Source organism: Talpa occidentalis, unplaced genomic scaffold (assembly GCF_014898055.3).
Source record: "Talpa occidentalis isolate TD23 unplaced genomic scaffold, MPIMG_talOcc4v2.1 talOcc4.3, whole genome shotgun sequence".
Classification (NCBI taxonomy): domain Eukaryota; kingdom Metazoa; phylum Chordata; class Mammalia; order Eulipotyphla; family Talpidae; genus Talpa; species Talpa occidentalis.
Window position 1 is genome coordinate 90161946 of NW_023603184.1, and position 25445 is coordinate 90187390.

General features: G+C 34.4%; 1 long non-coding RNA gene across 8 annotated transcripts in view; it reads right to left on the minus strand.

The window, feature by feature from the left end:
* Positions 1 to 1067: 1067 nt before the first annotated feature.
* Positions 1068 to 25445, minus strand: part of LOC119255848 (uncharacterized) — a 428764-nt gene continuing 404386 nt past the window's right edge. For 3 of the 8 annotated variants that reach the window (XR_008553572.1, XR_008553566.1, XR_008553570.1), the window contains 4 exons: positions 23220 to 23363; positions 22840 to 22935; positions 17708 to 17754; positions 1068 to 1336 (listed from right to left, as the gene is read on the minus strand). This is a non-coding gene — a long non-coding RNA (uncharacterized LOC119255848). The remainder of the gene's footprint in view (positions 1337 to 17707; positions 17755 to 22839; positions 22936 to 23219; positions 23364 to 25445) is intronic. The other 5 variants (XR_008553569.1, XR_008553568.1, XR_008553567.1 and 2 more) reach the window with 3 other exon arrangements.

Here is a 25445-nt window from a genome sequence, read left to right on the forward strand (position 1 = left end):
ACTCAATGAGATAATTTATTAACTGATCTATACTTACTCATTGGGCATCTACTTCCTCTAAGACACTCTCGTAGGCCTTGGAGATTTAAAGGATAAGAGCAATAAGGTCCTTACCTGAGCCATTGGGGCAGGCACTACATTATGTATGAGTTGTGGGGACTCAGCTTCAAGTCCGTCTAGAGCACAGAAAGCTTTTAATACATTTATTTGTGATGAGTATTAGCTAATCATTTCTTTGAATCAGAAATGGAAACCAATGGCATTTTCAATTTTCTCAATTCAACTTTTGGAAACATGGTAAAGATCAATATAGATCTGGCTGGAGCAGCACTTTAAAAAACACAAAGCATGCTGGCTCCTCAAACAGAAAAAACCTAGTGACTACAATTTATGAAAATGAAACTGCCAAAGATTCTAAAGACAACATTTCACCGTAATGAAAATGGAGATATATATACTCAAGGGCTGATTTGAGCATTCCGAAATATTACCACGTTTAGAGAAGGTTAGAATACCCAAAAGTTTCTGTCTTATTGCCTGCTGAACACATTTAAGAAATGGACTATTCCATTATTAAATGATGCTTGAAAACTCTGTGTTTGATGGAGGGAAGCAATCTTTTGGCTGTCCAGGAAAAGCTGCTACAACTTTCTTAACAGCCTCTCTCATCTGGTGATGGAGGCCCAGTCATTTAAATAAAAAAAGGGCAGAGAAAACGCTGAGAGGCAGTTTGATCTAACTCAACCTTTTCAAATGACTACACTAATTTTAAACATATGAATTTAACTGTATGTTTGCCCCTCTATAAACAGGGCGAACAAACAGTATATCATTTTTACACTTGAACTGTATTATGATTTTAATGCAGGCTCAGGTGAGGTGAGGTCAGAAGATACAATTAAATGGATCTGGTACCAGCTGGAGATTAGGCTCCTTTTAACCATGCTTGGATGATTTATCCATCAACAACTCATGTACTGCTCCATAAAAATTGATATCTGTTTAAAAATAGGTATTAAAATACAGTGTACTTTTAAAATTAGAGACTAAAATATTGTGTAGTTGCCAGCAGGTAGTTTATTTAATATTCATGTGCAATATGAAATAGAAAGATTCCTGTTCTTGGAATAAATATCTATTAGAATAAATTTGCCCCAGTTGCAAATATATATGGAGCTTCTGTGCTTGGTTGAGTCCTTGGAAGCAAATGCAGAAACAAGTTTTTAAATCATTTACAACATCCAGCATGTGGAATGATGATATGTAATTACCTCACTTGTTAAATAGCTTTATCTGTTCCGCAAGGACTTATTTCAATGTTCTTTCTCATGAAAGGCTGTTGAAAAACAAAAACAAGAAAAGAAGGAAATGTAAGCACCAAATAAATGGTTTGTTATAGGGAAATGCACAATTCTGGTGCTCTTATATATTCTATTGCTGACTCTGAACAGCAGACTTAAATCTCGTGGTTGAATTTGGTTCCTAATAGACGTGAATTCAAATATTTGGATTTTCAGCTTCCAAAGACAACTTGGAGCTCTAAGTAAAGGGCAATCATTTGTCTACTAATACGCACATCAAAAACTTAAGCAAATGAGCATTTAAAAGTAATATTTGGTTAACCATTTGCTGAAAGAAAAGTAATTCTGCCTGTCTAATCCAGTAATTTATATAGTTTAGTGATCTGCTTGTCAATAATGAACAAATTGCCCTAATATATTACTGTAATGCTTCACTTTCATTAAGACATCTGCCAACTTTTCAAAAAACCTTTTTCATTTGGGACTTGACTTATAATTGTAGAGTCCCTTGGGGGAATTTCAATATTATTCTAATCAATTTTATCCACAATACACAATGTGGATGATTACATTGCAATGTAATTTCCAAAGTTACCTTTTCACATTAGTCATTTCCAAAGAGAAGACACTGCCAATGTCTCCAGAACATATTTTAGTAAAGAAACTCATTGCAGCAATGAAGCGAAGAATATTTTTCATCATTTGAATGCATCACAACATGAATATGTATACGTACAGATATGCTTATATAATTTACAACCACACTTCAAAGCTTTATGGTCTATAACATTTATATGTTATTTTTATGCAATCAGATGATAATGGATTTTACAACCACAAGATTCAAAAGTTGAAAAGTCCTCAAGATGATCTTTCTCTGTATGGACTCTGGATAATACCATAATAGTCCTTTTTCTTTTTTATAATAAGAGGAGATGGATCATAGTTCCAGGGAAAGTAGGAAATATAAAAGTGGTCTTAGTCTCACTCTAAATTGAGCAGAGATTCCAAAAAAGTTTAGTGTCTATTTATTTACTTTTTATTTAATTTTGAGACTTCCCCTGATCCAGATGGGGAAGTTATGCTGTTTACTGAAGGATCATTTCAGTACGTCTAATCATCCTTGTCGCTGTCTTCCCCATTGTACTGTAAACTATGAGTAAATGCCTACCCCAAACATGGCAAACAAGTTGTTGGTGAGTATCATGAGTATTAAAGAGAAGACAAATAGTTCTAAAAAACCTTTAAACGTATACAAAGTGAAGGAAATGAGAATTACAAATAATAAAACTTTTAAAAAAGAGCAAGTCAGTGGTAGCATTTGGAAAGTCTAATTTTTTGAAATTCCTGCATGACTTACTAAATCATGTAATTTATTAGAGTACAAAGTTAATCTTTCCCCCATGTTCTTAAGCTTTAGCAGGGAGTAGCAAAAATGAGTCCCAAATCTGGGAGCCTATATTCAAGTTCATTCCTATGTTTAATACATTTATAAATTGTTTCAACCATTTTCATTTCATTTAAATACTTTCATTTAAAACTAAAAAATAACTTTTAATCTTAGTATTAGGTTTAATGAATTAAAATAAACAACATTGGTTCCTTCCCAACCAAAATAAATATTAATTCATCATTAAAGCTGATAGAATTGCTATTAAGACACTTATTAAAGCTTACCAATCACAAGTAATTTCTAAAAAAAATATGAAGAAAAATTTAAAACATAATACCTGGGGAAATAAGAGAAAGCTTGCAAAACTAAAAAAGACATATAATGCTTATCGGGAAGACAATTCAATATGTTGAAGATTTTAGTTCTGTTTAAATTAATTTAATCCTCATCAAAATGGCCCTGACCAAAATATTACCAAATCTTCTTTTTATAAAATTGAAAAATGAGCTTACCTGAAAAAAATTAATTTAGGGCCTCTGGAGTAAAGGGAGCAAGTATTCCACGCTGGGAAAATGGATAAACCAAGTTTTATGAAGGAGGATTAGAGAAGAGCCCAGGTAGTGGAGAACTTTAGATTCTAAACTGATTCTGGGGGATTTTTTTTTTTCTAAAGGGAAATAATTTAAGGATTTTTGAGCCAAGAAATTACACTTAGAAAAAGCTACTTAAGATCAGCCTAGATGTAGTGTAATGATGGATTGGAAAGGAAAGAGACTGTTGGCAGGAAGAATAGTTAGAAGGCTACTGATATAATCTATGCATGAAATGGTAAAAGCCCAGAATAAAATCACATAATTTATAAATAGAAGGACCTGCAGATCACCTAGTGCAGTGACTTTTAAGGATTTTTTAACCATGTGCCATAGTTAGGAAATGCATTTTAGTAACCATGTTATCCACTAAAATTAATTTGAATTTTTTAGCAAGTTATTTTTTTTTCTATGTATTTCATAAGTAGATAGTTATATCTTACATTGTCTTTTTAAAAAACATACTGGGTAAGTAGCTAAAATGATCAAAAATGAACAAAATATCCTTCTGATTTTAAATGTCATTATGTTTGTTGTCTGAACATTTTTGGTTGTTGCCCTTTGGTTTACTTGTATTTACTGCATGTGGATTCCTCACACTTATAAACTCAATGTCTTTCTCAAATAAAAAAAAAACCAGAAAATATGAATAAAGTACCATATCCTATCATTATAACTACTTCAACACTCTCCTTGAAACAAATGAGTTGTGAATAAAAAGCAGAAAATTACTTTAAAAATGCATTTTACTAGATATATATAAACTACAAAAAAATTAACAGAACAATATTTATCTGAATATTGATGATGGCATTTGCCAGTATTTAAATTGAGAAAATGATGATGGTATGTGGTATTTTTTATAAGATTTCTCACAGGTTGTGACTTGCTGTTTGTAAAACATGGGTCTGCATTATAATTTCACTTTTGGAAGAGAAACTAAGGTCCAAAGAAACCAAGAGACTTGCTGATGGCATCGCTGTGGTGTGGAGAGGCCAGTTCTCTGAATTTCCATTACACTGTGTGAGGACAGTTAGGGTGGTAACATGGAGAAATCAGAAAGCGATTTTAGAGGAGGAGTGAACAGAACAAAGTAGCTGAGAAACCAAAGTCTGCTGAGGTTTTCTTAATCAGGTAAATAGATTTGCCATAGAATTCCAGGTGTCTGGTAAAGGAATTGTCTTGGGAGAAAAAGATGAATTCACATTGGGGCTAAGAGGGCAGAAGCACAGTCATAATGCCCAGTAGGCAGGAGAACTATAGAGTAAGATTTCAGATGAAAAAAACCTGGTAGGTCATCTATTGGGGAAGGACTAGATGACTTTTAACAAAATAAAATGTATATTTAATACCTCTCCTATCCATGACCCCGTTAGAGGTGCTAGGGATTCAAAGATGAATAATAAAAGGGCTCTCTCCATCAGAATCTCTGATTCAAAAGTTTGGTGGTAGTATTACACTTCTTGGAACTAAACCATTCTTACTGCAAAAAATTCAATAAAATATGTTTCAAAACCTTTAAAAGTTTCAATCTTCCATAGTTTGATCCAATAAATTTGAACTGGCTATTACATCAATTTGTATTGTTTTCTTCCCAGCAATAATACATTTATGTGCATGTGTGTGTGAAGTCTTTTCTTTTGACATCTACTAATATTCCTTAACGTGGCAAGTTGCCTCTTACCAGATTACCTCTGAAAAGAAACAGCTTCTGACAGGGAAATGAGCAGCTGGGTGGCAGCCCACAGCAACTCTGTTATTTTGCACTGATATGGCATTTTAATATAAATGGCTGAAATGCAACCTGAAAATAGTTCTTCATCGCAAACAAACTCCACAAAGCTGGTTAGCATTTAAGCTGTTATATTTGTGGGCTGACTCCTTTCTAGGTGCTTCTAATCCTTTAATGAGCGTGATGGCGACCTTCACACTGCCCATTTGAGGGAGGGACAAGGGGTGTGGGAACTATGGCTCATGCATTGCAGCACTGAGAAAAACTGCAGAAAAACTGGGAGAGTCCAGGATCCCTAAGACTAAATCCATTTGTTTTTCATTTTACCCAAAGAACATAGAGATTTATCCTTAGAGAAAATGAATTAAAGAAGTTGGCCATCATGATGTGAGAATTTAAATCATTAGCAGGGTTGACATACAAGTTCTATTCTGGATTTTATCCAGGTTCGAAGATTCTTGTTACTTTAAATTCCTCAAGTTTGTATGGTGTTTGAACCTATAGATAGTGCTTCTTAAAATATTAACTTTCCTGTCCACTGGAGAAATTTTCTAGCCATTTTATTTGCTCTAGTAAAGAGATCTTTCACCCATGTCTTTTCTCACACTACTCCTGAGGTAATACTTTCTAACTGACCATCGTGGTAGTCAGCACATTTCCAGTTCCTTCAGCTACCAGTTAAAGTACATATCTTTCCCTTGAACCCAAAATGCCTAACAAAAACAGACATCCAAAGTGATTGGATGTCATGAGACAAGGGTTATGCCACCAGAAAGAAGTAGGCCAAAAGTGTGAGATTCGCAGAGAATGGAGATTCAGTAAAGCAGGGTGTTTTGGAAAAAAATGCTATTTTGATAAGATTTGCTACATACAGTTATTGTATGTGTGTGTAGGTAATGAACAACAAATATTTTAATCTTTCATCCCACATCTAGGAATTACTTCATCTTCGATGAGGTGAGACTCAGTGAAAGATGAGATTAGAGATGGTATAGAGTTCTAATGAAGTTCAAAGAAATGGTGAAGAGATGTGATATCAACAATACTTAATATACTGTTAAATGTAAGTTTTACAATTGAGTCCTCCGTGCAACATCAAATTAAACTAACTGTGACAAAATTGCTTTTGTGACCTAACAGTTTAGTGGACACTCCTCTCCCCAGCTCTCTAGGGGACATTTCACAATATCTGGAGACATTTTAGAATGTTATAGCTAGGATAGAGGCTGTTTGCTGGCATTTGTAGTTAGAGACCAGAGATATTAAACCTCATAGATGCACAGGAAAGTTCCTTTCTCCCCTCCTCATCACAACAAAGAATGTCAGGAGGTGAGGAAACCTTGAGTTAGAGTGATAAAGGTGAAAGAACTAAGTGATAGGCTGATGTTTTTGAGAGAGTATAGGTGTAAGAACAGAAGAAAGAACAATATAGGTTTTGCTATCCCAAAACCTTCTTTTATACTTATTTTAGTGTTTCACATACAATAAACAATTTGTCTTCTTTTACTAAGTTTCCTATTGAATTCTTGTCCAACACCTGACTCTGCTCCTCACCTAGTGAGCCCACTCCTGGGAATTTATCTTATGAAAATAATCTAAAAGAAAGACATGGTCATAGGCAGGTTCACTGCAGTATTATTTATGACCTAAAATCTAACCCTTCTGTAAGATAAATTGCTTTAGAGGTCATAATGCAATATTCCAGAGAAAATGTAGATTCTGCTATGAGAACTGAAATTCAGGAGAGAGGTTGAAGCAGGTAATATAAATTTGGAGTATTAATGTTGCCCTAAGACTAAACATATCTATATCTCTAAAATATCTCTAAAATTTAATTTGCTCCAATTTTTTTTAACCTATCGTGTTGGCAGAAGACTTGACCTCAGTTATTATGGAGGGTTCACAGCCTCCAACTTTAAAAGTGGTTGTAAAAGAATCTTACAATCTTACTAGGGGCTAGAAAACTGGGAGGCTCTAGACTTTGAGTTTTGGGAGAATCTGTACTGAAGTTAAAGTTTCTTTTGCTTCTTGTGTCATATGATGCTGCTCTTGAGTCCTGGTACCCATGATATGGGTACACTCAGAGAGGCCCTGCCAGTCTTCATGCTCTCTGCTGATGGTTGGCCTGAGGTGGGGAGGAGGCTACCTGGGATCTGAGACTGAGCATAGATGATCCCATCTGCATTGAGGAGCTCCAATTTATATCTGGTAAGTTACTATTGCATCTTCTTTCCCCTATCAGAAAAAAACATCTTCCTTGTGAGTGGAAACTCCAAAAACCCTTTGTCATCTTATTTCTCTCAAGGTCAAAGAGATATTTACAAATACAATAAAATTCTTCCTGAATTTGGCCGTGAAAAAAAAAAACAAAAATTATCAGTTTCTTTCGTAGTCACTTACTGTTTACATGAACAGGGTATGCACAGCAATTAATGATGGAAGAACTGTTGAAATCATAAGCAAGAAAAACTAGAGTGCACTCAACAGAGTTGAAGATAACTTTGTTTTTATGAATGTTAATAGAAAAAGAAGTCAATGAAAAGACAGAAAATAATCAGAGAGATTGGCTAATATTTGAGGAAATAGGAGAGGCTGGCTTTAATTGAATTTCCCAGAATTCTAGAGACATAAAGGGTTAAAAAACCTGAGAGGTGGCTTGAATTTGATTGTAAAGAGTTCACCAAGACTGAGAAATCTGCAAGACTGCATTTTCAGGAATGTATAAAGTCAGGCAAGTATACATAGGAATGAGAGGGTAGGAGGTGTATAAAAATGAGGGAAGTCATATCAGTTTAAGGGACTAGCGTGAAGAAAAAAGAAGCAGGACCAGCCAACGAGGGGCAGTAAAGAATTAAAGAGAACTTGTTGGATAAAGAGATTGATATATATATAAATTTGTAAGCAAATATAGGGAGTTTCCCTGGGCAAAGACATGTTGATAAGGCAGAGATGGGAAAATTGAAGAGGGATAAATTGAGCAAAAGGGAATGAGTCGAAAGACACAAGTGGAGGGGTAACCTCCAAAGGAGGAAGGACAAATCTTTGAGAGTAAGGAGAGAGGCACAGAAAAATACTTGTAAGTGAAGCAGTTGGGCTCTGAGAATGATGTTCTCTAATAACTCCCATCACTCGAGGAAGATCTAAGGAGGGTCCTTGTTGAAGAGGGTGAGCAGATGGGAGCCTCATCCAGAGACTGACGGTTTGCAGAGATATTTGTCCCAAATTAAAAGTTTAATATAGTTCATTAAATAAAATTACAATGAAACAAGCTTGACTTTGTATTAATTTTTTTGTTTATATGCAAATTCATAACTACCTCCTAACCTCCTTGTAAATGCCAGGACATGCTAGCATAAAATCATTTATTTAAAAAAATGAATTATGATCACATCCAGAAGTGCAACCCATGTATCAACTTGGACTGACACAATTGTTTTTATTTCTAATAAGGGCCTTCATTTACTTAAAATGTCACTCCCTAGGTATTCTATTTCTCTTTTAAACATGTAAGACCATTGCTATATAAAAAAGGAAATTACACTGAATCGAGAGTCATTGAAAGTATTAGTTGGAAACTTGATAGGGTTACATAGAATTTTAATCTTGAAAATGCAGTAAAATTTGACTCCATCATAATAACCACAAGAGGCAGATCAATATGACTGAGTTAAGGTCTGTTCTATAAATCATCACTTGGTGAATGAATTAGGAACAAGATAAGCTATAACCAAAATGGTGAACAGTGAAACAGGAACACTCCTCTCTGGAATTAGCTTCTGATAAAGTTCAGCTTGGGCTGCAGTAATGGAGAATTATATGCTGTGTCCTATGGGCAGTTAATTTAGGCTAACATAGACTTGGGTTTTGAAGGTAAAGCTCTCACTCTTTGCATAAAATAACAATGATGGTAAACAAAAATCACAAACGTAAGCTGAAGTTATATTCTCGACTACTAAGTGTGAAGATTAGTATGTGGCATTATACATTTATGACATAATGGCTGTGTGTATGTTAGTAAGTTTTTATTGACTAAATTCAACTAAACAAACATTTGTCTAGTATTGACTACATATAAATTACTATCTAAGAATCATATGTAATCCAAAGGTAGAAGAGACTGCTCCTTCACCTCCAATGCTTGGAATGTGATGTGTAGAATAATATAAATACATTTATTAATTGTGCATAGCTGGGAGGGTCTGTTAGGAATTATTATGAAGGTTCAAATAAAATTTTATTGAAACATGGGATAGGAAATGTTTATATTCTCATTAGCTTTATGGAAACATAGTGTTGCAGTACTTTTTAAATGTTTGTTTTTATCATTACATTATTATAGATTAGCATAGGAAATTTCAAGTCTATTTGTAATCCCTGATATTAGCGAGAAGAAACACAAGCTAAATTATGATTTGTCATTCAGCCATATAATAATTGTATATATTTAAAGTATACAACATGATGATTTGATATATATATATATAGTAGAATGACAACCAAGATTAAGATAATTAACATGTATATTACCTCACATAGTTAACTCTGTTGTCTGTGTGTGTAAGGAATGCTTAATATCTATTTTCAGTAACTTTCAAATACATATATATATATTAAAGATTTATTTATTTATTTATGCATATAAGAACTGGGGTACAGGCCAGAGGTGTGGATGGTTAGAGGATTTACCAGAGACAGAGTGAGGAACAGAACAGGCAGATTGACTGAACACACTGCTGAGGGGAGCAGTGGATGAATCAGGAGAAGTCTGCTGCACCATGTGGGTAGCTCCCTGGCTGGCCAGGGGATCGAACTTGTGCTGCAGATTGCTCCACAGGTTGTATCTTAACACCTTGTGCCACCAGGGAGGCCCTCAAATATATTATTAACTGTAGTCATCATGCTGTATATTAGATCCTCAGAATTTAGTCTTCTTACAATTGAAATTTGTGTTCTTTGATGTATATCATTCTATGATTCCTTCTTCCCGTGCCTGGCATTCATCATTTTATCCTCTGAAAGATCCCGCTTACTTATTTAAGACCATATAATATTTGTGTGTGTGTGCTTATCTGAAATATTTCACTTAGTATAGTGTCTTCTAGGTTCATTTATTGTTGGTTGTTGCTAATGGCAGGATTTCCCTGATGATGAGTCATGCTGATTAGTCTTTTCATATACCTGTTGACCATTTGTATGTCATCTTTGGAAAAATGTCTGTTGAGGTTCTTTACCTTTTAAAAATGGGAGTATTTACTTTTTTTGTTATTAAGTTGTGAGTTCTTTATATAATTTGGATATTAACCCCTTGTCAGATATATGGATTACAAATACTTTCTTTCCCATTGTATAGGTTGTCTTTTCAATTTTATGATTGTTTCTTTTACGTTACAGAGTATCTTTCATTTAATGTAGTCCCAGTCACTTATTTTAGGTTTTGTCACCTAAGTTTGTGCCTTTGTGGTCTTAATGAACAAATTATTACCAAGACCAATGTCAAAGATCATTTTCCCTTGTCTTTTCTTGCAGGAGCTTAAGAGATTCAGGTCTTACATTTTAAGTCTTTGATCCATTGTGAGGTGTCTTTTGTGAATGGTGTACGATATGGGTATAGTTCCATTCTTTAGCATGTGGCTATCCAGTTTTTGCAATTCTGTTTATTGAAGAGATGAATCTTCCTCCCTTGGGACCTTGTCAAAACTTGGTTGAAGGAATATTGGTGGATACACCTTCAGTAGCTTTGTTTTTCTTAGGATTTTTCCTTCACTTCCTTAAAAACTTTGTTTCTAAGTATTTCATTTTTTTGATGCTATAATAGATGGAATTGTGTTCTTAACTTCTCTTTCAGATAGTTCATTGCTACTAACTAGAAATGCAACTGGTTTCTTTGTGTTGTTTTGTTTATTATTAAGGTTCAGTAGAATTTTTCAAGACAATTCAATATATTGATTAACTATTAAAATATTAGGAAAATTTGCATGTCTCCTAAATTTTTTGTTAGAGATAGAAATCTTTAAAGTTACTTCTGTCCTTTGTGTTTGAACTTTGTTCCCTCAGTGATATCTTCTAGAAGGAGTCACAATGTCTTCCATGTTCTGTATAAAATATATATTGCCAGATAAGCATTTTGCATTAATATATAAAATACCAAATAGTCCATGTAAAAAATACAAAATCTCTTGTCATATGATTGCTTCTTATAGATGGAACAGCAAATGTGTTTTATTATTATGCACATTTGTGTAAATAAAATGTATATCATTCTATGTTCCCTTCTTCCTGTCCCTGGCATTCATCATTTTAAAAGCACAATAAAAGTAGTTAACATTTATTGACTGCCTACTACATGCCTGTCTAGCCTAGGTTGCTCACACAGATGAATACAGTTATTCTTCATATTAATCTATGAAGTAGGTACTATTGTATTATTATTTCATAGATGAGGAAACTGAGAGAGGTTAAGTAAATTGTCCAAGAGAATGGAGCGCTAAAATGGTGAGGAGAGATTACAACAGGCATAGTATGATTTTTTTTTTTTTTTTTTTTTTTAGGCATAGTATGATTTTAAAGTCATACTCTAAACCACTGGTTGGTATTTTTTTTTCCTGTAAAGGGCCAGATAGTAAATATTTTAGGCTTTGCAGGCCATACGGTCTCTGTCGCAACTACTCAACTCTGCCATTTAGTGCAAAGCAGCCATAGATAATATGTAAATGAATAAGCATGGCCGTATTCCAATAAAACTTTATTTATGGACACTAAAATTTGAATTTCATAAATTTTCATGTGTCACAAAATAGTATTTCTTTTGATTTTTTTCCCCAACCATTTAAAAATGTACAAATCATTTTTAGCTGGCTATCCAAAAATGGGGAGGGGGTGACTGACTTTGTCCCATGGGCTAACAGTTTGCTAACCACTGTTCTAAATCACAGTGCCATTTGATTTTTTGCTTTCATGAAGGAAATTAGATTGATTTATTTTTCTGCTGAATTAAGGAAGAAAGTGAGGAACTGATAAAGGGAGGATCTGAAATAGACCTAAAATAATTTATTGGATGCAACAGTAACTAGATCCCAAAATGCTTCCTGAGGATGATTTCAAGATATTTCCAGGCCTATTATCTATTTGTTGCAGCAAGGAGGATTTTTCAGAGGGATAGTCTATTTTTGGGAATGAGTAAAACAAAGATTGTAGACAAATGATAATCTACACCATAGGTTCATAAACCATGAATGGGCCAAATCTGTTGTGCAGTCTGTTTTTTTGTATAGTTGTGGACACTACTCCATGAATAGGCATTAACAACCATAGAGTCCAAGGTCCAGGAAGGCAGCAGTAGGGGAAAGAATATTTAACTCCCCAATCTCCTTCCACACCTTGCTTTCCAGTCACACCTTGCCACTGCCAGAGCACATGCCGGTTGCTACATACACATTGAATACTCTGTTGTTGGCAATTGGTGTGTGGAAGAATCTCAGTCCAGTGAGTAGCTTTGCCTTTGGGCAGCTACCCAAGTGGAGATGGCCACAATGAGAAAAACAGTGAAACTGAACATGGCAGCCACCTTTCTGCAAGACCCCTCTCCCTTTATCTAGTCCTTCATCATCCTGAGAAATTCTTTTTTAGACAGCAACTGAACTCTAATCTCTACTAACTGGAATACCCACCTCAGGTAAACAGGTAGGGCAAGGCAGAAGTTTTTTCTTCTGTTAAGTATTTGGTCTATACCCTCAATTTTGCCTTGTGACCCACAAAGCCTATATTTAATATCTGTCTACCCTCCCACCCCACTAATTGCTGACCTCTAACCTAGATCAATGCAGGAACTCTGGACACAAAGAAGAATGACAGTAAGGGAAAATTAGTTTGAATTAAAACATGTAAGATTTTGCCACAATTTAGTCCAGTAGTTTACATGTTAGAAGGAAAACAATGGAAGTTTAAGTGAGCATGTGACTAGAAAGCAGTTGACATTTTTCTCAACAGTCACATGTGATTGTCTTTCAAAATGGTGCCTGCATGAAACATTTTATGAATTTGTAAATGTTGCCATTACAATAAAATATGTTGATATTCTTCTTTGAGTTGCCCTCTGATTTACAAGTTTCAAGAGATAATATCAGAGGGGAAATGTCTTTTCCAATTTTAAAGAGAAAGGACATTTGAAATCAGTCTTGTAGTTTATAGTCACATACCTCCTTTACCGAAAGGTTAATTCCAAACTGATCACCTTGTTAGTAACACTACATTAAGTTTCACTTTTTCTAAATTAATTCATTATTCTAAAATAACAGACATATTTTCATCTAGAATAGTGAAAACAATAAGCTATATATTACCAAATTCACTTTATAAAAAGGAAATAAAAAATGCTCTGGGTGAAAAAAATACTATTTCTAAAAATTATCTATAATTGATTTGGTTATATAAATCCTGGTGAATTTTTTTAAAAGTCATGCTATTCTATGACCAAGCCAAGAACCTTGAGTTCCTTAATATTTAAAGATTTTTAGAGTTTAATAACTTTAAATTATAAAATAATTATCTATCTTAATTCATGTTTTCCAGTATCTGCGCTGCCCAATAAAATACATATTTTAAGGTTATTTGTCTAAGTGTTTTTCTGAATGATAAGTCAAATTGATTTTTAATAAAAATAGGCAAAAGGGAATGTCATTATGAGCACTCTATTATTTTAGCAATAATTCTTCTTAGGAAAGGATAAGGACATTATTTTTTCCCCCTAACCACCAGGGTGGTAGCTAGATTTTTTTTTAAATTTCACAGAGATGTGCCACAGAGAACAACCAAATATAACAACTCTCTTTCACAACCGTGTGGAAGCAACTTGCTTCCTGCCATTTCTCTCTCGTGATATTCCGAAGTGAAAATGAAATACAGATACTATCAAACTGTGGCTATGACAGATGAAAAAAAAGATACTTCTGTTTTACTGAAGTGCATTTGTTTTCCTCCTTCATTCTACAGGAAGCATCACAAACCCACAGAGTCCCTGAGAGATGGATTTTACTGTGAGGCAGAATGCTAACTTTGCTCAAAGATGTGTAAATGCCACGTGCCCAGATGGTCCTTTTGCCTATTCATAGGGAGAGGCTCAGAAACACACATGCATCTTTCTGTGGTCAGTCATAACAGATTTGTTCTAAATAAGCCACACTGTTTTGCAAGATGGCAGGGAACTGTCAGGCTGTATTTTAAGCACAAATGTTTCTGCCAGACAGACACAGCATATACCATGTGCTTCAGGAACACACACATGCAGCATTGATCTGAGGATAGAATGGGACCTTGTGTTGTCATTTCACAACTCAGATCAATAAGCCCAAGTAGTAGTTCTTGCGTGGACCTTCAATTGACTCAAGGATTTCATGGCAATCATCAAATATATAGATAGTGGTAAGGAGACAGACAGATAATGATGGACAGATATTCCTTCTTACCCTTTGCTCTGCCTGAGTCTGTGTATTAGCCCTGACAGAGTCACTGTGTTGGGAGGGTCTAGTAGTCTCTTAATTTATTTTTACTACATTTTCTCTTTTTTCCCCATTAAAAGTCGCTTTTCATTGACATTTTAATAAAGTAGAACTTAATAAGCATCTATTTGTAAGTGATGTTTTATATATTATGAGGCAGACTATGGTCCTTGGAAATTAATAATCTAAAGTAGATATTCGAAGATGGAAATCTTCAGTCAATAAAGATTTATTTTAAAAAAGTAGAAGCAACAATTTGTTACAAAAATTGCCTTTCTGAAGTTAACTGCATTCAGTGGGAAACAAGAATACTTACAAATGAGTTAGTGACGAAATTGGGAATGAACCCTGGAAGTTCTAGTTCTAGATATTGTGGGTCTGGTCCCCCCACTAGGGTTTGTCTTGACAAGCCTTGAAGCAGGTTTGCTAGGGGGCGCATATTAAAAGAAGACAGGACTAAACTAGGTGTGAGGAATGAATACAAATGAGCATTTCACTGGGGAGGAGGGAAAATCTTGTTGCTCAAAGCAGTTAATGGTTAACTAATTATATCCCACCTCATTCTAAATAGAATTAGCAGATGACAAAGACACATATTCTGAACTTGCAGGTGAATAAGGGAGGACGATAAAATTAAGGTAGGACAGAAGAAAACAAAATCAAGGTAAAAGTTATGCTCAAAATACCTGCTCTATAAATTTTCCAGCACTGGCTTATACTTTTGACTTCATGCTTTCTAGCAGTCAAACAAAAGAAATAAGTTCAGAAGTAAGATCAGTTGTAAGTTCCACAGTGCTCAAAAAGTAAAAAGGCACTGGTTTAGCTAGGTTAATCTCAGCTATTTCTGATATGAAGTCTCCTTGCCCTCATAAGGGCACTGATGTAATAAGCAATATCTGTCAAAAGGCTTACAGTAAAAACAACAGGTTCTGCTAGATTTCCTTAAAAATAAACTTTCTCAGATTTAATACAGATACACACCAAAGCACAGTTCAACAATAGCAATTCTATCCCAAACTTTAGTGGCCCACTGTTTAAAGTTAAGTTTGTAGAAGAGTAGATAAAAATACACATTTCAGATGATTCCAGTAAATATTATTTCTGTGGGCAAGTTTTGATTATTTTCTAACTAAAACCTAAAGTACAGATTTATTTAGAGATTAAGAATAGATTTATATGCATCAGATATCAGGCAAAATTAGGAGTAGGGTTCAAAATCTTTTATGAATTTAGATGATACCAACTAAAACCTCCTACAAACTTATGGGAATAAAATACTACTCACTGTCGTGGCCGAGCAAATAATATCACAAGGACGAATGGCCATTTGGAACTTCAGCACTGAAACTAACTTTAACATGTTTTGACTATTTCATAGAAAATATGTGATATGACCAATGAAACCATTTTCTATTATGTCACTGTAATCAACATTGTAGGATGGAAAACTAGGAATCGAAATTTGGAAATGTTGAGTATACAGGGCAGAAATTAAAATATGACATCTTAATAAATTATTTTAAAACCAATCAGGAAATCCAACAGTATATTTGCAGCCTGTAATGCTAATATCAAACCAGGCCCGAGGCATTTCCTGGGGGATTAATGACCAGAGGGAATTAATGGCCCTTGGCTTCACCTCAGGCCATCCACTTTCCCAGCCAGTCATTAATCCTAAGAAATGTCCTGAGCCTCAATCATTACAGCTTAATTGAGATGTCATGAAAAGGGTTAAAGAAGTTTTGACTACTTTACTACATGAATACCAGCAGTGAAATGCATTTAGAATCCCTGTTTAAAAGACATGTAATTGCCTCAGATTCTTTATATTATCATAACTCTTCAAAATTGATTGGTTTTAGGTTTATGGAAAAATATGCAAATTTACAGAGGATATGACACACATTTCTCATCGTGGGAATAAAAGTAGTTCACACAGAATTCATTTGATTGAGTTTGATTACTGAACAAAATCTAATTATTTTACATACACGATCAGACTTTTCTGGAGATGCCGATCGTAGGAAAGATGTATTTGGCACGTGTGATTGTTTGTCAGTTCAAGTGTGTCATGTTAAATAATGGTTACTTGGAGTCCATCATTTCTGCCTTTCTTACTCTGGATAAGCATACAATTAGCCCATGTGAAGTGGAGGGAAAGACCAGTGATTCCTATCTCAGCATTTTGGAACTCTATTTTCTAAACAACTTCTCTAATCAACTTACAAGGATACTTCATTTGCATAAGAATCTGATGATACCAGACAAAACAAGGACAGCTGGAGAAGGACAAATAATGAGAGTGGCCAATCAGGATAAAAGAACAATTAGAAAGAATCCCAACAGGGAACCACTTTTAAAGCCAAATATGCTTCCCAATGTAGAAAGGGAAAAAATTCACTAGAAGCATATCTTAAATACACATCTAATTGTACCCCTCATATCTCTGATCCTGGCTGCTTGCCAATCAGAGGGACCTCTTTTAAATTCTGATTAGTGACCACATTTTACTCAACAGGCAGTGTCAAGAGCTCAGCAGTATGCAAACTTCTTCCATTTTCAATTTTTTATTTTCTTCCCAAAGACACAATACACCCATTTTTGGAGGAATAAGCATGTCCATTCTGACATGTCCCTCAGACACTAATTGTCTGAGGGTAGTTATGGTGGTTGGGTGGGTGTGGGGGTGTATAATTAAAGAACAAGTATTGACAGTAGATTTCAGCATTACTTTCCACCTTCTGGAGGTGATTGTGAGTTATTCACTCACTTTTGGAATAACTGCTTCAAGAACACCATTTGGGAAGCTTTCAGAATCTTAATCATATATGGCTGGGTATGTGTGGGGTTTTTCTTGTTGACTTATATTGCTAACTTGGGCCAAAAATTGAGGACAGAGATGTTATAGATACCTTACTCTGAAGAGAGCTGACAGCAATAGGCGCCAAGCTACTCCCTTGAGGTTTATTGCTCAGTGGTCTGTGGATTAATTTTGATACCTTTGTCCAACATTCACCACCACAACTCCATATTAGGCTAGTAAAAAATAACTAAAGCAAGGAAGAGTAAGAGGCAGCAAATGATCTGGTTATCAGGAATGCTGTGGTCTTCACAACACCAAGTCAGGGAAGGAGAGTCCACGGGAATTTTCTCTCCAGAGATTGAAGGTACCTGCAAGTTGGCATCTCATTCCTTACCTAGATGACAATTGTTTCATCAATGGACTTGTAGACTGTGAGCCTGCCTGAGCCAAAAAAAAAAAAAAAAGATTGGAGATAAGTGGCAATATAGAGGAAAAAAATGACTGACATATCATAAGAATGCAGGATTTTCTCTTTGGGTTAAGGGCATTTGAAGGAGACAGACTTGTGCTGTCTTGGTGAATCCAGGCCATGAGGGAGCTTCTCTAAGACTTGGGATGAACTACTGCAAACTAATGACACACACATCTAAACACTCATCTGAAGCCAGCTGGTAATATCAACAGGGAAAACTTTGATGCAGGTATGTGATGGACATTTTAGACTGTTCTACACTGAACTTTGCAAAAGTGAAAAGACAAGAAAACAATGGGATTTTTCTAGAATACATGACTAGTTTGAAGGGAAATTCAATAATTTTTCATGTTTCTACCTCTGAGTTGTGATAGTTTAACATATTGGTTACTCATGTATAATAATAGATCCAAGCACGCTTCATGATGAGCCTTCTATGTGACCTGGAGGCCTCTCACTCTATGAGTAACTCATTAGTCATCAGTTTTTATATCAACAGAATAGCTAGAGTGTGACATCAGAACATCAGACAACTTATTAAATGGTTTGCCTGGCATCTTTTGTCTAAGCAATACAATTGGTGGTCTTTATTTAATCCTTAGCATATTCACTAGGGTACAGAAGGCCTAAGAGCATAATTAATTTTAGCCATAACAATCAAATTATCAAAGTTAATAAATTATTAATATTATTAGATATTAATTATTGAAGTCATTAATCTTGTTTTTAGAGTTGCTCAGGCTAAACTATTACCAAAAAAACCAAAAAATTTTTCTTTTCTGTCATTCTTCATGTCTAATTTATAAAAAAATCCAATTTTTTCTTAACTCCCTCCATTGTTGTAATCCTGTTCTAAACAACTGGCATTTCTCCCTCAGATTACTGCAAGAGATACTTACCAGTTCTTTCTGCTCTTTTGCTCTCCCAGAATTTATTTCCCCCCAGCAGTCAGAGTAATCACAAAAACTTAATTTAGATCACGATACTTCTCTTGTTAGAATTCTCTGGTGACTTTAGATTATACTCAGAGTAAAGGTCAAAGTCCTTCCAATGGCCTTCAAGGTCTTACAAGATGTGTGTCCCTGTCTCCCTGTCTCTCTAAGGTGTCTCCTATCACTCTCCTTCCTTGTGGCAAGCTTCCACAAATTCTATATATTTTGAAAACAATAATAGCTATTATTTATTTAGCACCTATTATGTGCTAGACACAGTGTAAGTACACTCCCAATATCATCAGCTAGAAGTGGTGGAAATGAGATTTTATCTCAGGCAGACTGAGCTCAGTCTCCGTGTATCAAATCTTTATATCATACTGCCACCCAGTATATATCTATCGTACGTGTCTAAATGATCAGTGTTTCCCAGTAATTAAAATAGACTTCAAAGATAAGTAGACAAGATTTCTATTCTGGTTCCTCCTCTTAGCAACATGACTTGAGGAAATTACTTAACTATCTTGTTTTTCAATTTCCTTATCTCAGGAATGAGATAATAATAACTTGGTCACAAGATAATTGCAAGGGTTAAAAAATATGAATAAATAGTCTGAGAGCAGTCTCCAATAAAAAGTATGTACTTAAAGTATTGTGAATTATTATTATACTTATTTAAATGCATATTTCCAAAGAAAAGTGATTTTCCTATTCCCAAGGATCTTACAATATTTCAAATTTAGACATTTGGAAATCCATATTAAAATGGTTTATATTCTTATTAAAGATAAGTTGTCTTATTAGACGATGGAATGCATCTACCACATTGTCAAACTGAAGGTCAAGAAAGAGGAGTGGTTATTTTATTTGTAATTCTTCAACAGATATCTAAGATAACAGACTCCTCATTTTACTCACTGCAGACTTTTCTTTTTTTTTTTTTTTTTAAAATATCTTTTTTTTTTTTTTTTTTTTTTTTTTTTTAAAGAGGCACGTATTTTATTTATTTGTTTTGTTTTATACATGCACTGGGTACAGTCAGAAGCACGGGAGGGTGAGAGAATTCACCAGAGCCAGAGCAGGGAGCAGAGCAGGCAGAAGGACCGAAGTACACTGCTGAGGGGAGCAGCGGGTGGCAGGAGAGGTCTGCGCACCGTGTGGGACCCTCCTCCAGTGGCCGGGGAGCAGCCAGGGATTGAACCGGCGCCGCAGAGGCGGCGGGGAGCTTCGCAACCCAGCGCTCAACCGCTGCGCCACCGGGGAGGCCCACTGCAGACTTTTCTAAAATAATAATTTGCATTAAGACTGACAAATATATGCCAAAATTTTATCTTGATGCAAATTAAAGGTGACAAGTTTTAATCTGGAATAGCAAAGTTTATAATGGAAACAGCAACTGAACCTTAAATAGGACATTACAAACTCAAAGCTGGTATTTTTTTTTAGAGGGGAAAAAGTGGTGATTGGGGAGACTTGGGAGGTCAGCATAGGTTTGTATCTGAATATCATGATTATAGCTAAACACCTGTCATGTCAGAGTCAACGGAAACCAGCTCACTATTCAAAAGCAGCATGATCTTTAAATAACTAATGTATGGTTTCTAGGTAATGCCTCTTTAATTTTCATATTACTTAAATACTAGCATTTTCTTTCAATCTCTATTTGCTATGTAGCTAGTGAAATTTTTATTTCTTCAGATTCATAGGTTGTCTTTTCCCCATGTTGAATTCTCTGTAAAGCTTATTTATGTTTTGGCACTCAGCTAGTACTTGTAGATTGTTTGGCTCATGGATTAACGATATAACATCATTCATATATATTACTATCTCTGTCTCAGAATGTCCAAAAATTCACTCACACCATGCATGTCACTGTTTTAAGCGCTCAACATATATTTATACACAATAATGCATTTAATATACATGAAAAACATCAAAAGCAGACAGGACTATTATCTCCATTTCAAGATGAATATCAAAAAAGCAGAGGGAATATTGGTAACAAGTGTATGTCACACAACCAATATGTGGCCAAACTGGGATTTGAAACTGGAGAGTCTGGCACCAGACACCAATTTCTAACCACCACATCTTGATGGTAAAGCAACCCAGAGATGTTATGGGAAAGATCAGGATTACGATCATCTTGGCAAATATATCTTCTAAGCATCTATAATATTGCTAATGTCTGTGATCCTAAACTTGTAGATCACTATTGTTGCCTTTTAATTCCTTGCTTTGTCTTTAACTCTTTGTCACAGTCCCTATCTCTATTTCCCATTTCACTGGACATTTTTTTATATCCCCAACACTTGCTCAGTCTTTACAGAATGCAGTCTGGCTTTTCATGTTATCACATGACTATTCTAAGTTTTTGTTTCCTTCACTGTTCTTTTTGAAAGTATAGTTACACAGCACTTTATCCTTACACAGTTATCAAATTATATTTACTAAACACCAGTATTCTTATATCTATTATTCAAACCTTTAAGGATTTAAAGGGATTATCCAACTCTCTGAAGGGTCTGAGATCCCATTTACTTAAAAGGTGGCAATAGGATATAAAATTTCCATAGCACAGTTCTTTGAGACTTTGAGAGCTCTGTAACCCAAGCCATTGATCCTTAATATATCCCTACTTCATATTTATTTTTGCTTCTGTAAAACAGAGATAATGAAGCAAAGGAAATAAAAGTCCTTTTCACAATGAGTTGTATTCTTAAACTCAAAACTATTTCCTTTATTGTGAGGCAATTAGAAAATATATCATTATTGGAAATTGAAAATGTTAATTTTTTAGAAAGTTTCATAAAGGATGGAACATCTTTGTAAAATATCTGCTGCATAATGATCTTTGGCACAATGGTGTTGAAAACAAGAGCAATGTGGTGCTATTACAGCTGATAGAGTCTACCCTTACCCTCTGTGACATAGCATTTACCAATATCCCTTATTTCTCTAGTGATAATGATTCCGATTATCTGGCTTTAGGCTTGTTCATAGAAGCTTTTAAAAGATAACTATATTGACACACGATTAAATGTCACATTTATTGGCACTTTAAATCAAGAACTACTTTCCTGAAATGGGGATTTTTGTCCAGTTTATTTGTGTAACTCTTAGCAAGAGCTGAAATGGGTTACATCAATATATATGCCCCTTAGAAATTACTCCATGGACCACAGCATCTCTTAGATAACAAAACAGTTGGTTCAAAAGTCCCTACTTTCTGCCAACTGCTCTATTTAGGTAAACCAACACAGATTGTATTGATTAATCGATTACTTTCTTCCTCAAGTTAAATGAAATTGTAAGTAGAATGAAGAATTAGTCAGACTTAAACATTTTGATTAAAAACATATACAGTATTCTAATGTGAATACTAACAAATATAGTTTTCATTTGCATAATTTAAAGTGCATAAAAAAGAGTTGGGTTCAGTTTTCTACTTGGTACAGTAGATTTTTTCAGCTTGCTTTAGTTTTTGATTTGCAATTTTATTCTGCCCCGTTCATTAGAATTGATCAGATACTCTTCGTTGGAATTTCATCTCAGTCTCGCCTTTATTTCACTTCTTAATATTTAGGATATTTTTATTTTTTTCTCACCATAAACAGGAATAGTTTTAAGAGAATTAAGAGTTTTTTTAATGGGACTACTTTGCAAAGTTGGTGTTCTTTTTTTTTTCTTTCTATTTTACTCTGTTGCAGATCAGCTGAAGAAGCAGATGTTTGGTGTCAGTGGTTTTTAAAAAAGCAATTCTCACTTAAAGGAGTGTTTTATCTTAAAATATAAAATGGAATAAGATAGTTAACCCTTTTAAACATTTCTAAATTATATACTCTTTTTATTTATGAAAATTTACATTTTAAGATTTATTGCTGTAGGTAATATTGGACCTTCTCATTTAAGGAAAGACAAATCTAATGGACCAGAAGATAAAACTGCTTAACTTGGACAGATGAACATATTGGTTTCTCTTCTTCTCAGAGCAAATCTTCCTTAACCATTCTTTATACTATAATCTTTTGCGTTCATTGAAGGTATTAAAGGTTTGAGCATTTTGTGATTTAGTATTACTTAAAAACAATTTAAAGATAAAGAAATAATTCAAACAAATACCTGATTTGTAAATATTTTCATGCCAAAATCCAAAGTTCTTTTCAAATTAAAGCAACAATCTCAATTAAATTATTCAATCTTCTAAGAATGAAATAACTGGAAGGAGAAAAATAAATATATACACTTGTAGACATATTTGTTTTTATTCTCTTTCCCTTTATATATATATATATATATATGTATAACGACTCATACATTTTAAAAGACACATATTAAATCTTGTGTTTCCTCAACAGCAAAGTGGTATACTAACATTATCACGATGGCATTTCATGACTCCCCACAATGACAAAATCATGGAATTTACATTCTTTCCCCTTCTAAGTAGCAAAAATTGCTTCTATGAAATGTACTAGTTTAATTCAAATACCATGTACTACCTCTACATTAACTTCGACTCCTCTCAGAAGTATGAAGTCCATGGCAGAATATGGCAACATTCAGAATAATTCAGAGAGGTCAAGAGGCTTGAATCCAGATGGTATCTCAGAGTAAGATAAAACGTAGACTATCCTTCTCTTTAGCTGTTAAAATTAAGTCACTGAGAATAAAATATTGCTATAGCAAAATATTAATTCTGGATATAAAACAATATTATTTTTTTCTACATGAACACTGGTGTAAATATGCTACTTATGGAGGTGATATGAATATCTGGGGCTCTCCAGTTACTCTCACTTTCTTTATCTAGCAAGGAGAAGCCTAACACAACCTTTCTTCCAAACATTAAACAGAATTCAAGGAGAGCTTGCATTATCTTTTCCTCTCATAAATTATTTTAAAATAAACAAACCACCAGAATGTTAAGTCAGCCAACATGTCAATTTTTATAGTAAATTGCTATACCAAAGCTAATGAAATATTCTTTACTTAACTAAGATTTCATGTCTACTTATACCACTTCTAGGGGATGATCCCACTGAAATTGACTGCTGCAGGAAATTGCTTTTCTCACTCAATAAACAGGTAAGAATTAGATATGTTAATAGAACATAGGTAGGACATATGGAAAGGAGATATAGGTTAAAAAAGCACAAAATCATGGATGGCCTAAGACATCATAATTCTCTGCTACAATGATTCATTCATCATTAAAATGTCAGCATTAATAGTTGTGATTAGCAAAATTTTATGGTTAGCATATTGGCAACGTTAATATTTTTGTTATCTGAGATTAGAGAATATCTACAGAAATGATCATTTCTGGCTGCTGATACTAACAAATATTTATCAATCTTTCACAATTCTTGACACTAGAAATTTTATAAGGAAAGAATAATAAAAATAATACTGTATAGTAAGTGATTATATGAGTATGTTGCTGTTACAAGGCTTTACTGAAATTAGGCTATATAAACTGAACTTGTTCCCTTCTAGAGGAACCCAAGTGTTTTTTAAGAGCCTAAAGTCATCTTGTCCAAAGGAAACCACCTCACCCAAGTAAGTATCTTTAATTTCTTCTCTTATATGCAATTTCTTCTAATTATAAAAGTAGCATATACTCTTTATGGAAAATTTGTAAAATTCATCAAAGTCTGAGTAGAAAATATTTACTCATAGTGCCTTTTAGAGATAACTACTACTATTGCAGAGGTATTCTTTGTTTTCATTCTTTTCTACTTTCCTTTCTCCTATCCTCTTCTCCCTTTTCCTCTTCTCTCATCTCTCAACATATATTGTTGTTATTAATTAACTTTCAGAAACATCTTCCAGGTCTTGTTTGTATGTATATTTTTGGTAGCATATTTTAAAATGTTGCATTTAATACTCCACTGAGTAACCATTTTATCATGTTCTGGGTCCCCAACCAATTTTTCAGTAGCCATGGTACTTTGCTATCCCAGGGCAGCATGTCAATGACACAGACTCTTCCAGATTAAAAATCTTCAGGGGTTTCAGTAAACACAGGCTGATAGCTGGCCCATGGGAACTAAGTCATGGATAACTTCAGTTGAAGTGGATACCACTGTTATCTTTCAGAGATGAATTCAATCACTATTGGGAAATTGGCTTCTACTCCTCCTTCTGAAAAAGTTTCAGAATGCCTTTGAACATAGAAATGATTTTTTTGAGTCAAAAACAGAAATATGGTTTCTATTATTATTTCAAAGTCAAGTTCATATAGAACTGTGTATAATTGTTGGACAACCAATGTCCGCTCCGTAATGGCTTATTAACATATTATCTTTCAGATTCAAACCCACAGTGTATACTATGCTTTTAATACTGAGGTTAGATTTCTATAAACTTTGCCAGTTGGTACCTATTTTACTTTGTCAGTAAGAAGCACTAGAAAAAGCCTAGAAGATTGGATAAGTAAATATAGATTTGTCCCTTTCTGTTTGCTTGCGGTTCCAGTCAGGTGATAGCTCTTCACACAGGTGGGTAACAATTGATTCCACAAGAAACAGTAGATTACAGTTTGCAATTTTTCCATGAGATTAAGTCAGTCTCAGCATATTCCTTTAGAAAACTCCAAAGCCAAACTGTGCTTCATCCTCAGAATACTGAGTCACGGTTCAGTGGAATTTGTCCTTCAATCTCTTGAACACTCAGTAATAGCTGAAAAGTACTTCCTCCTCACAGAGCAAAGTCCCTGCTCCACA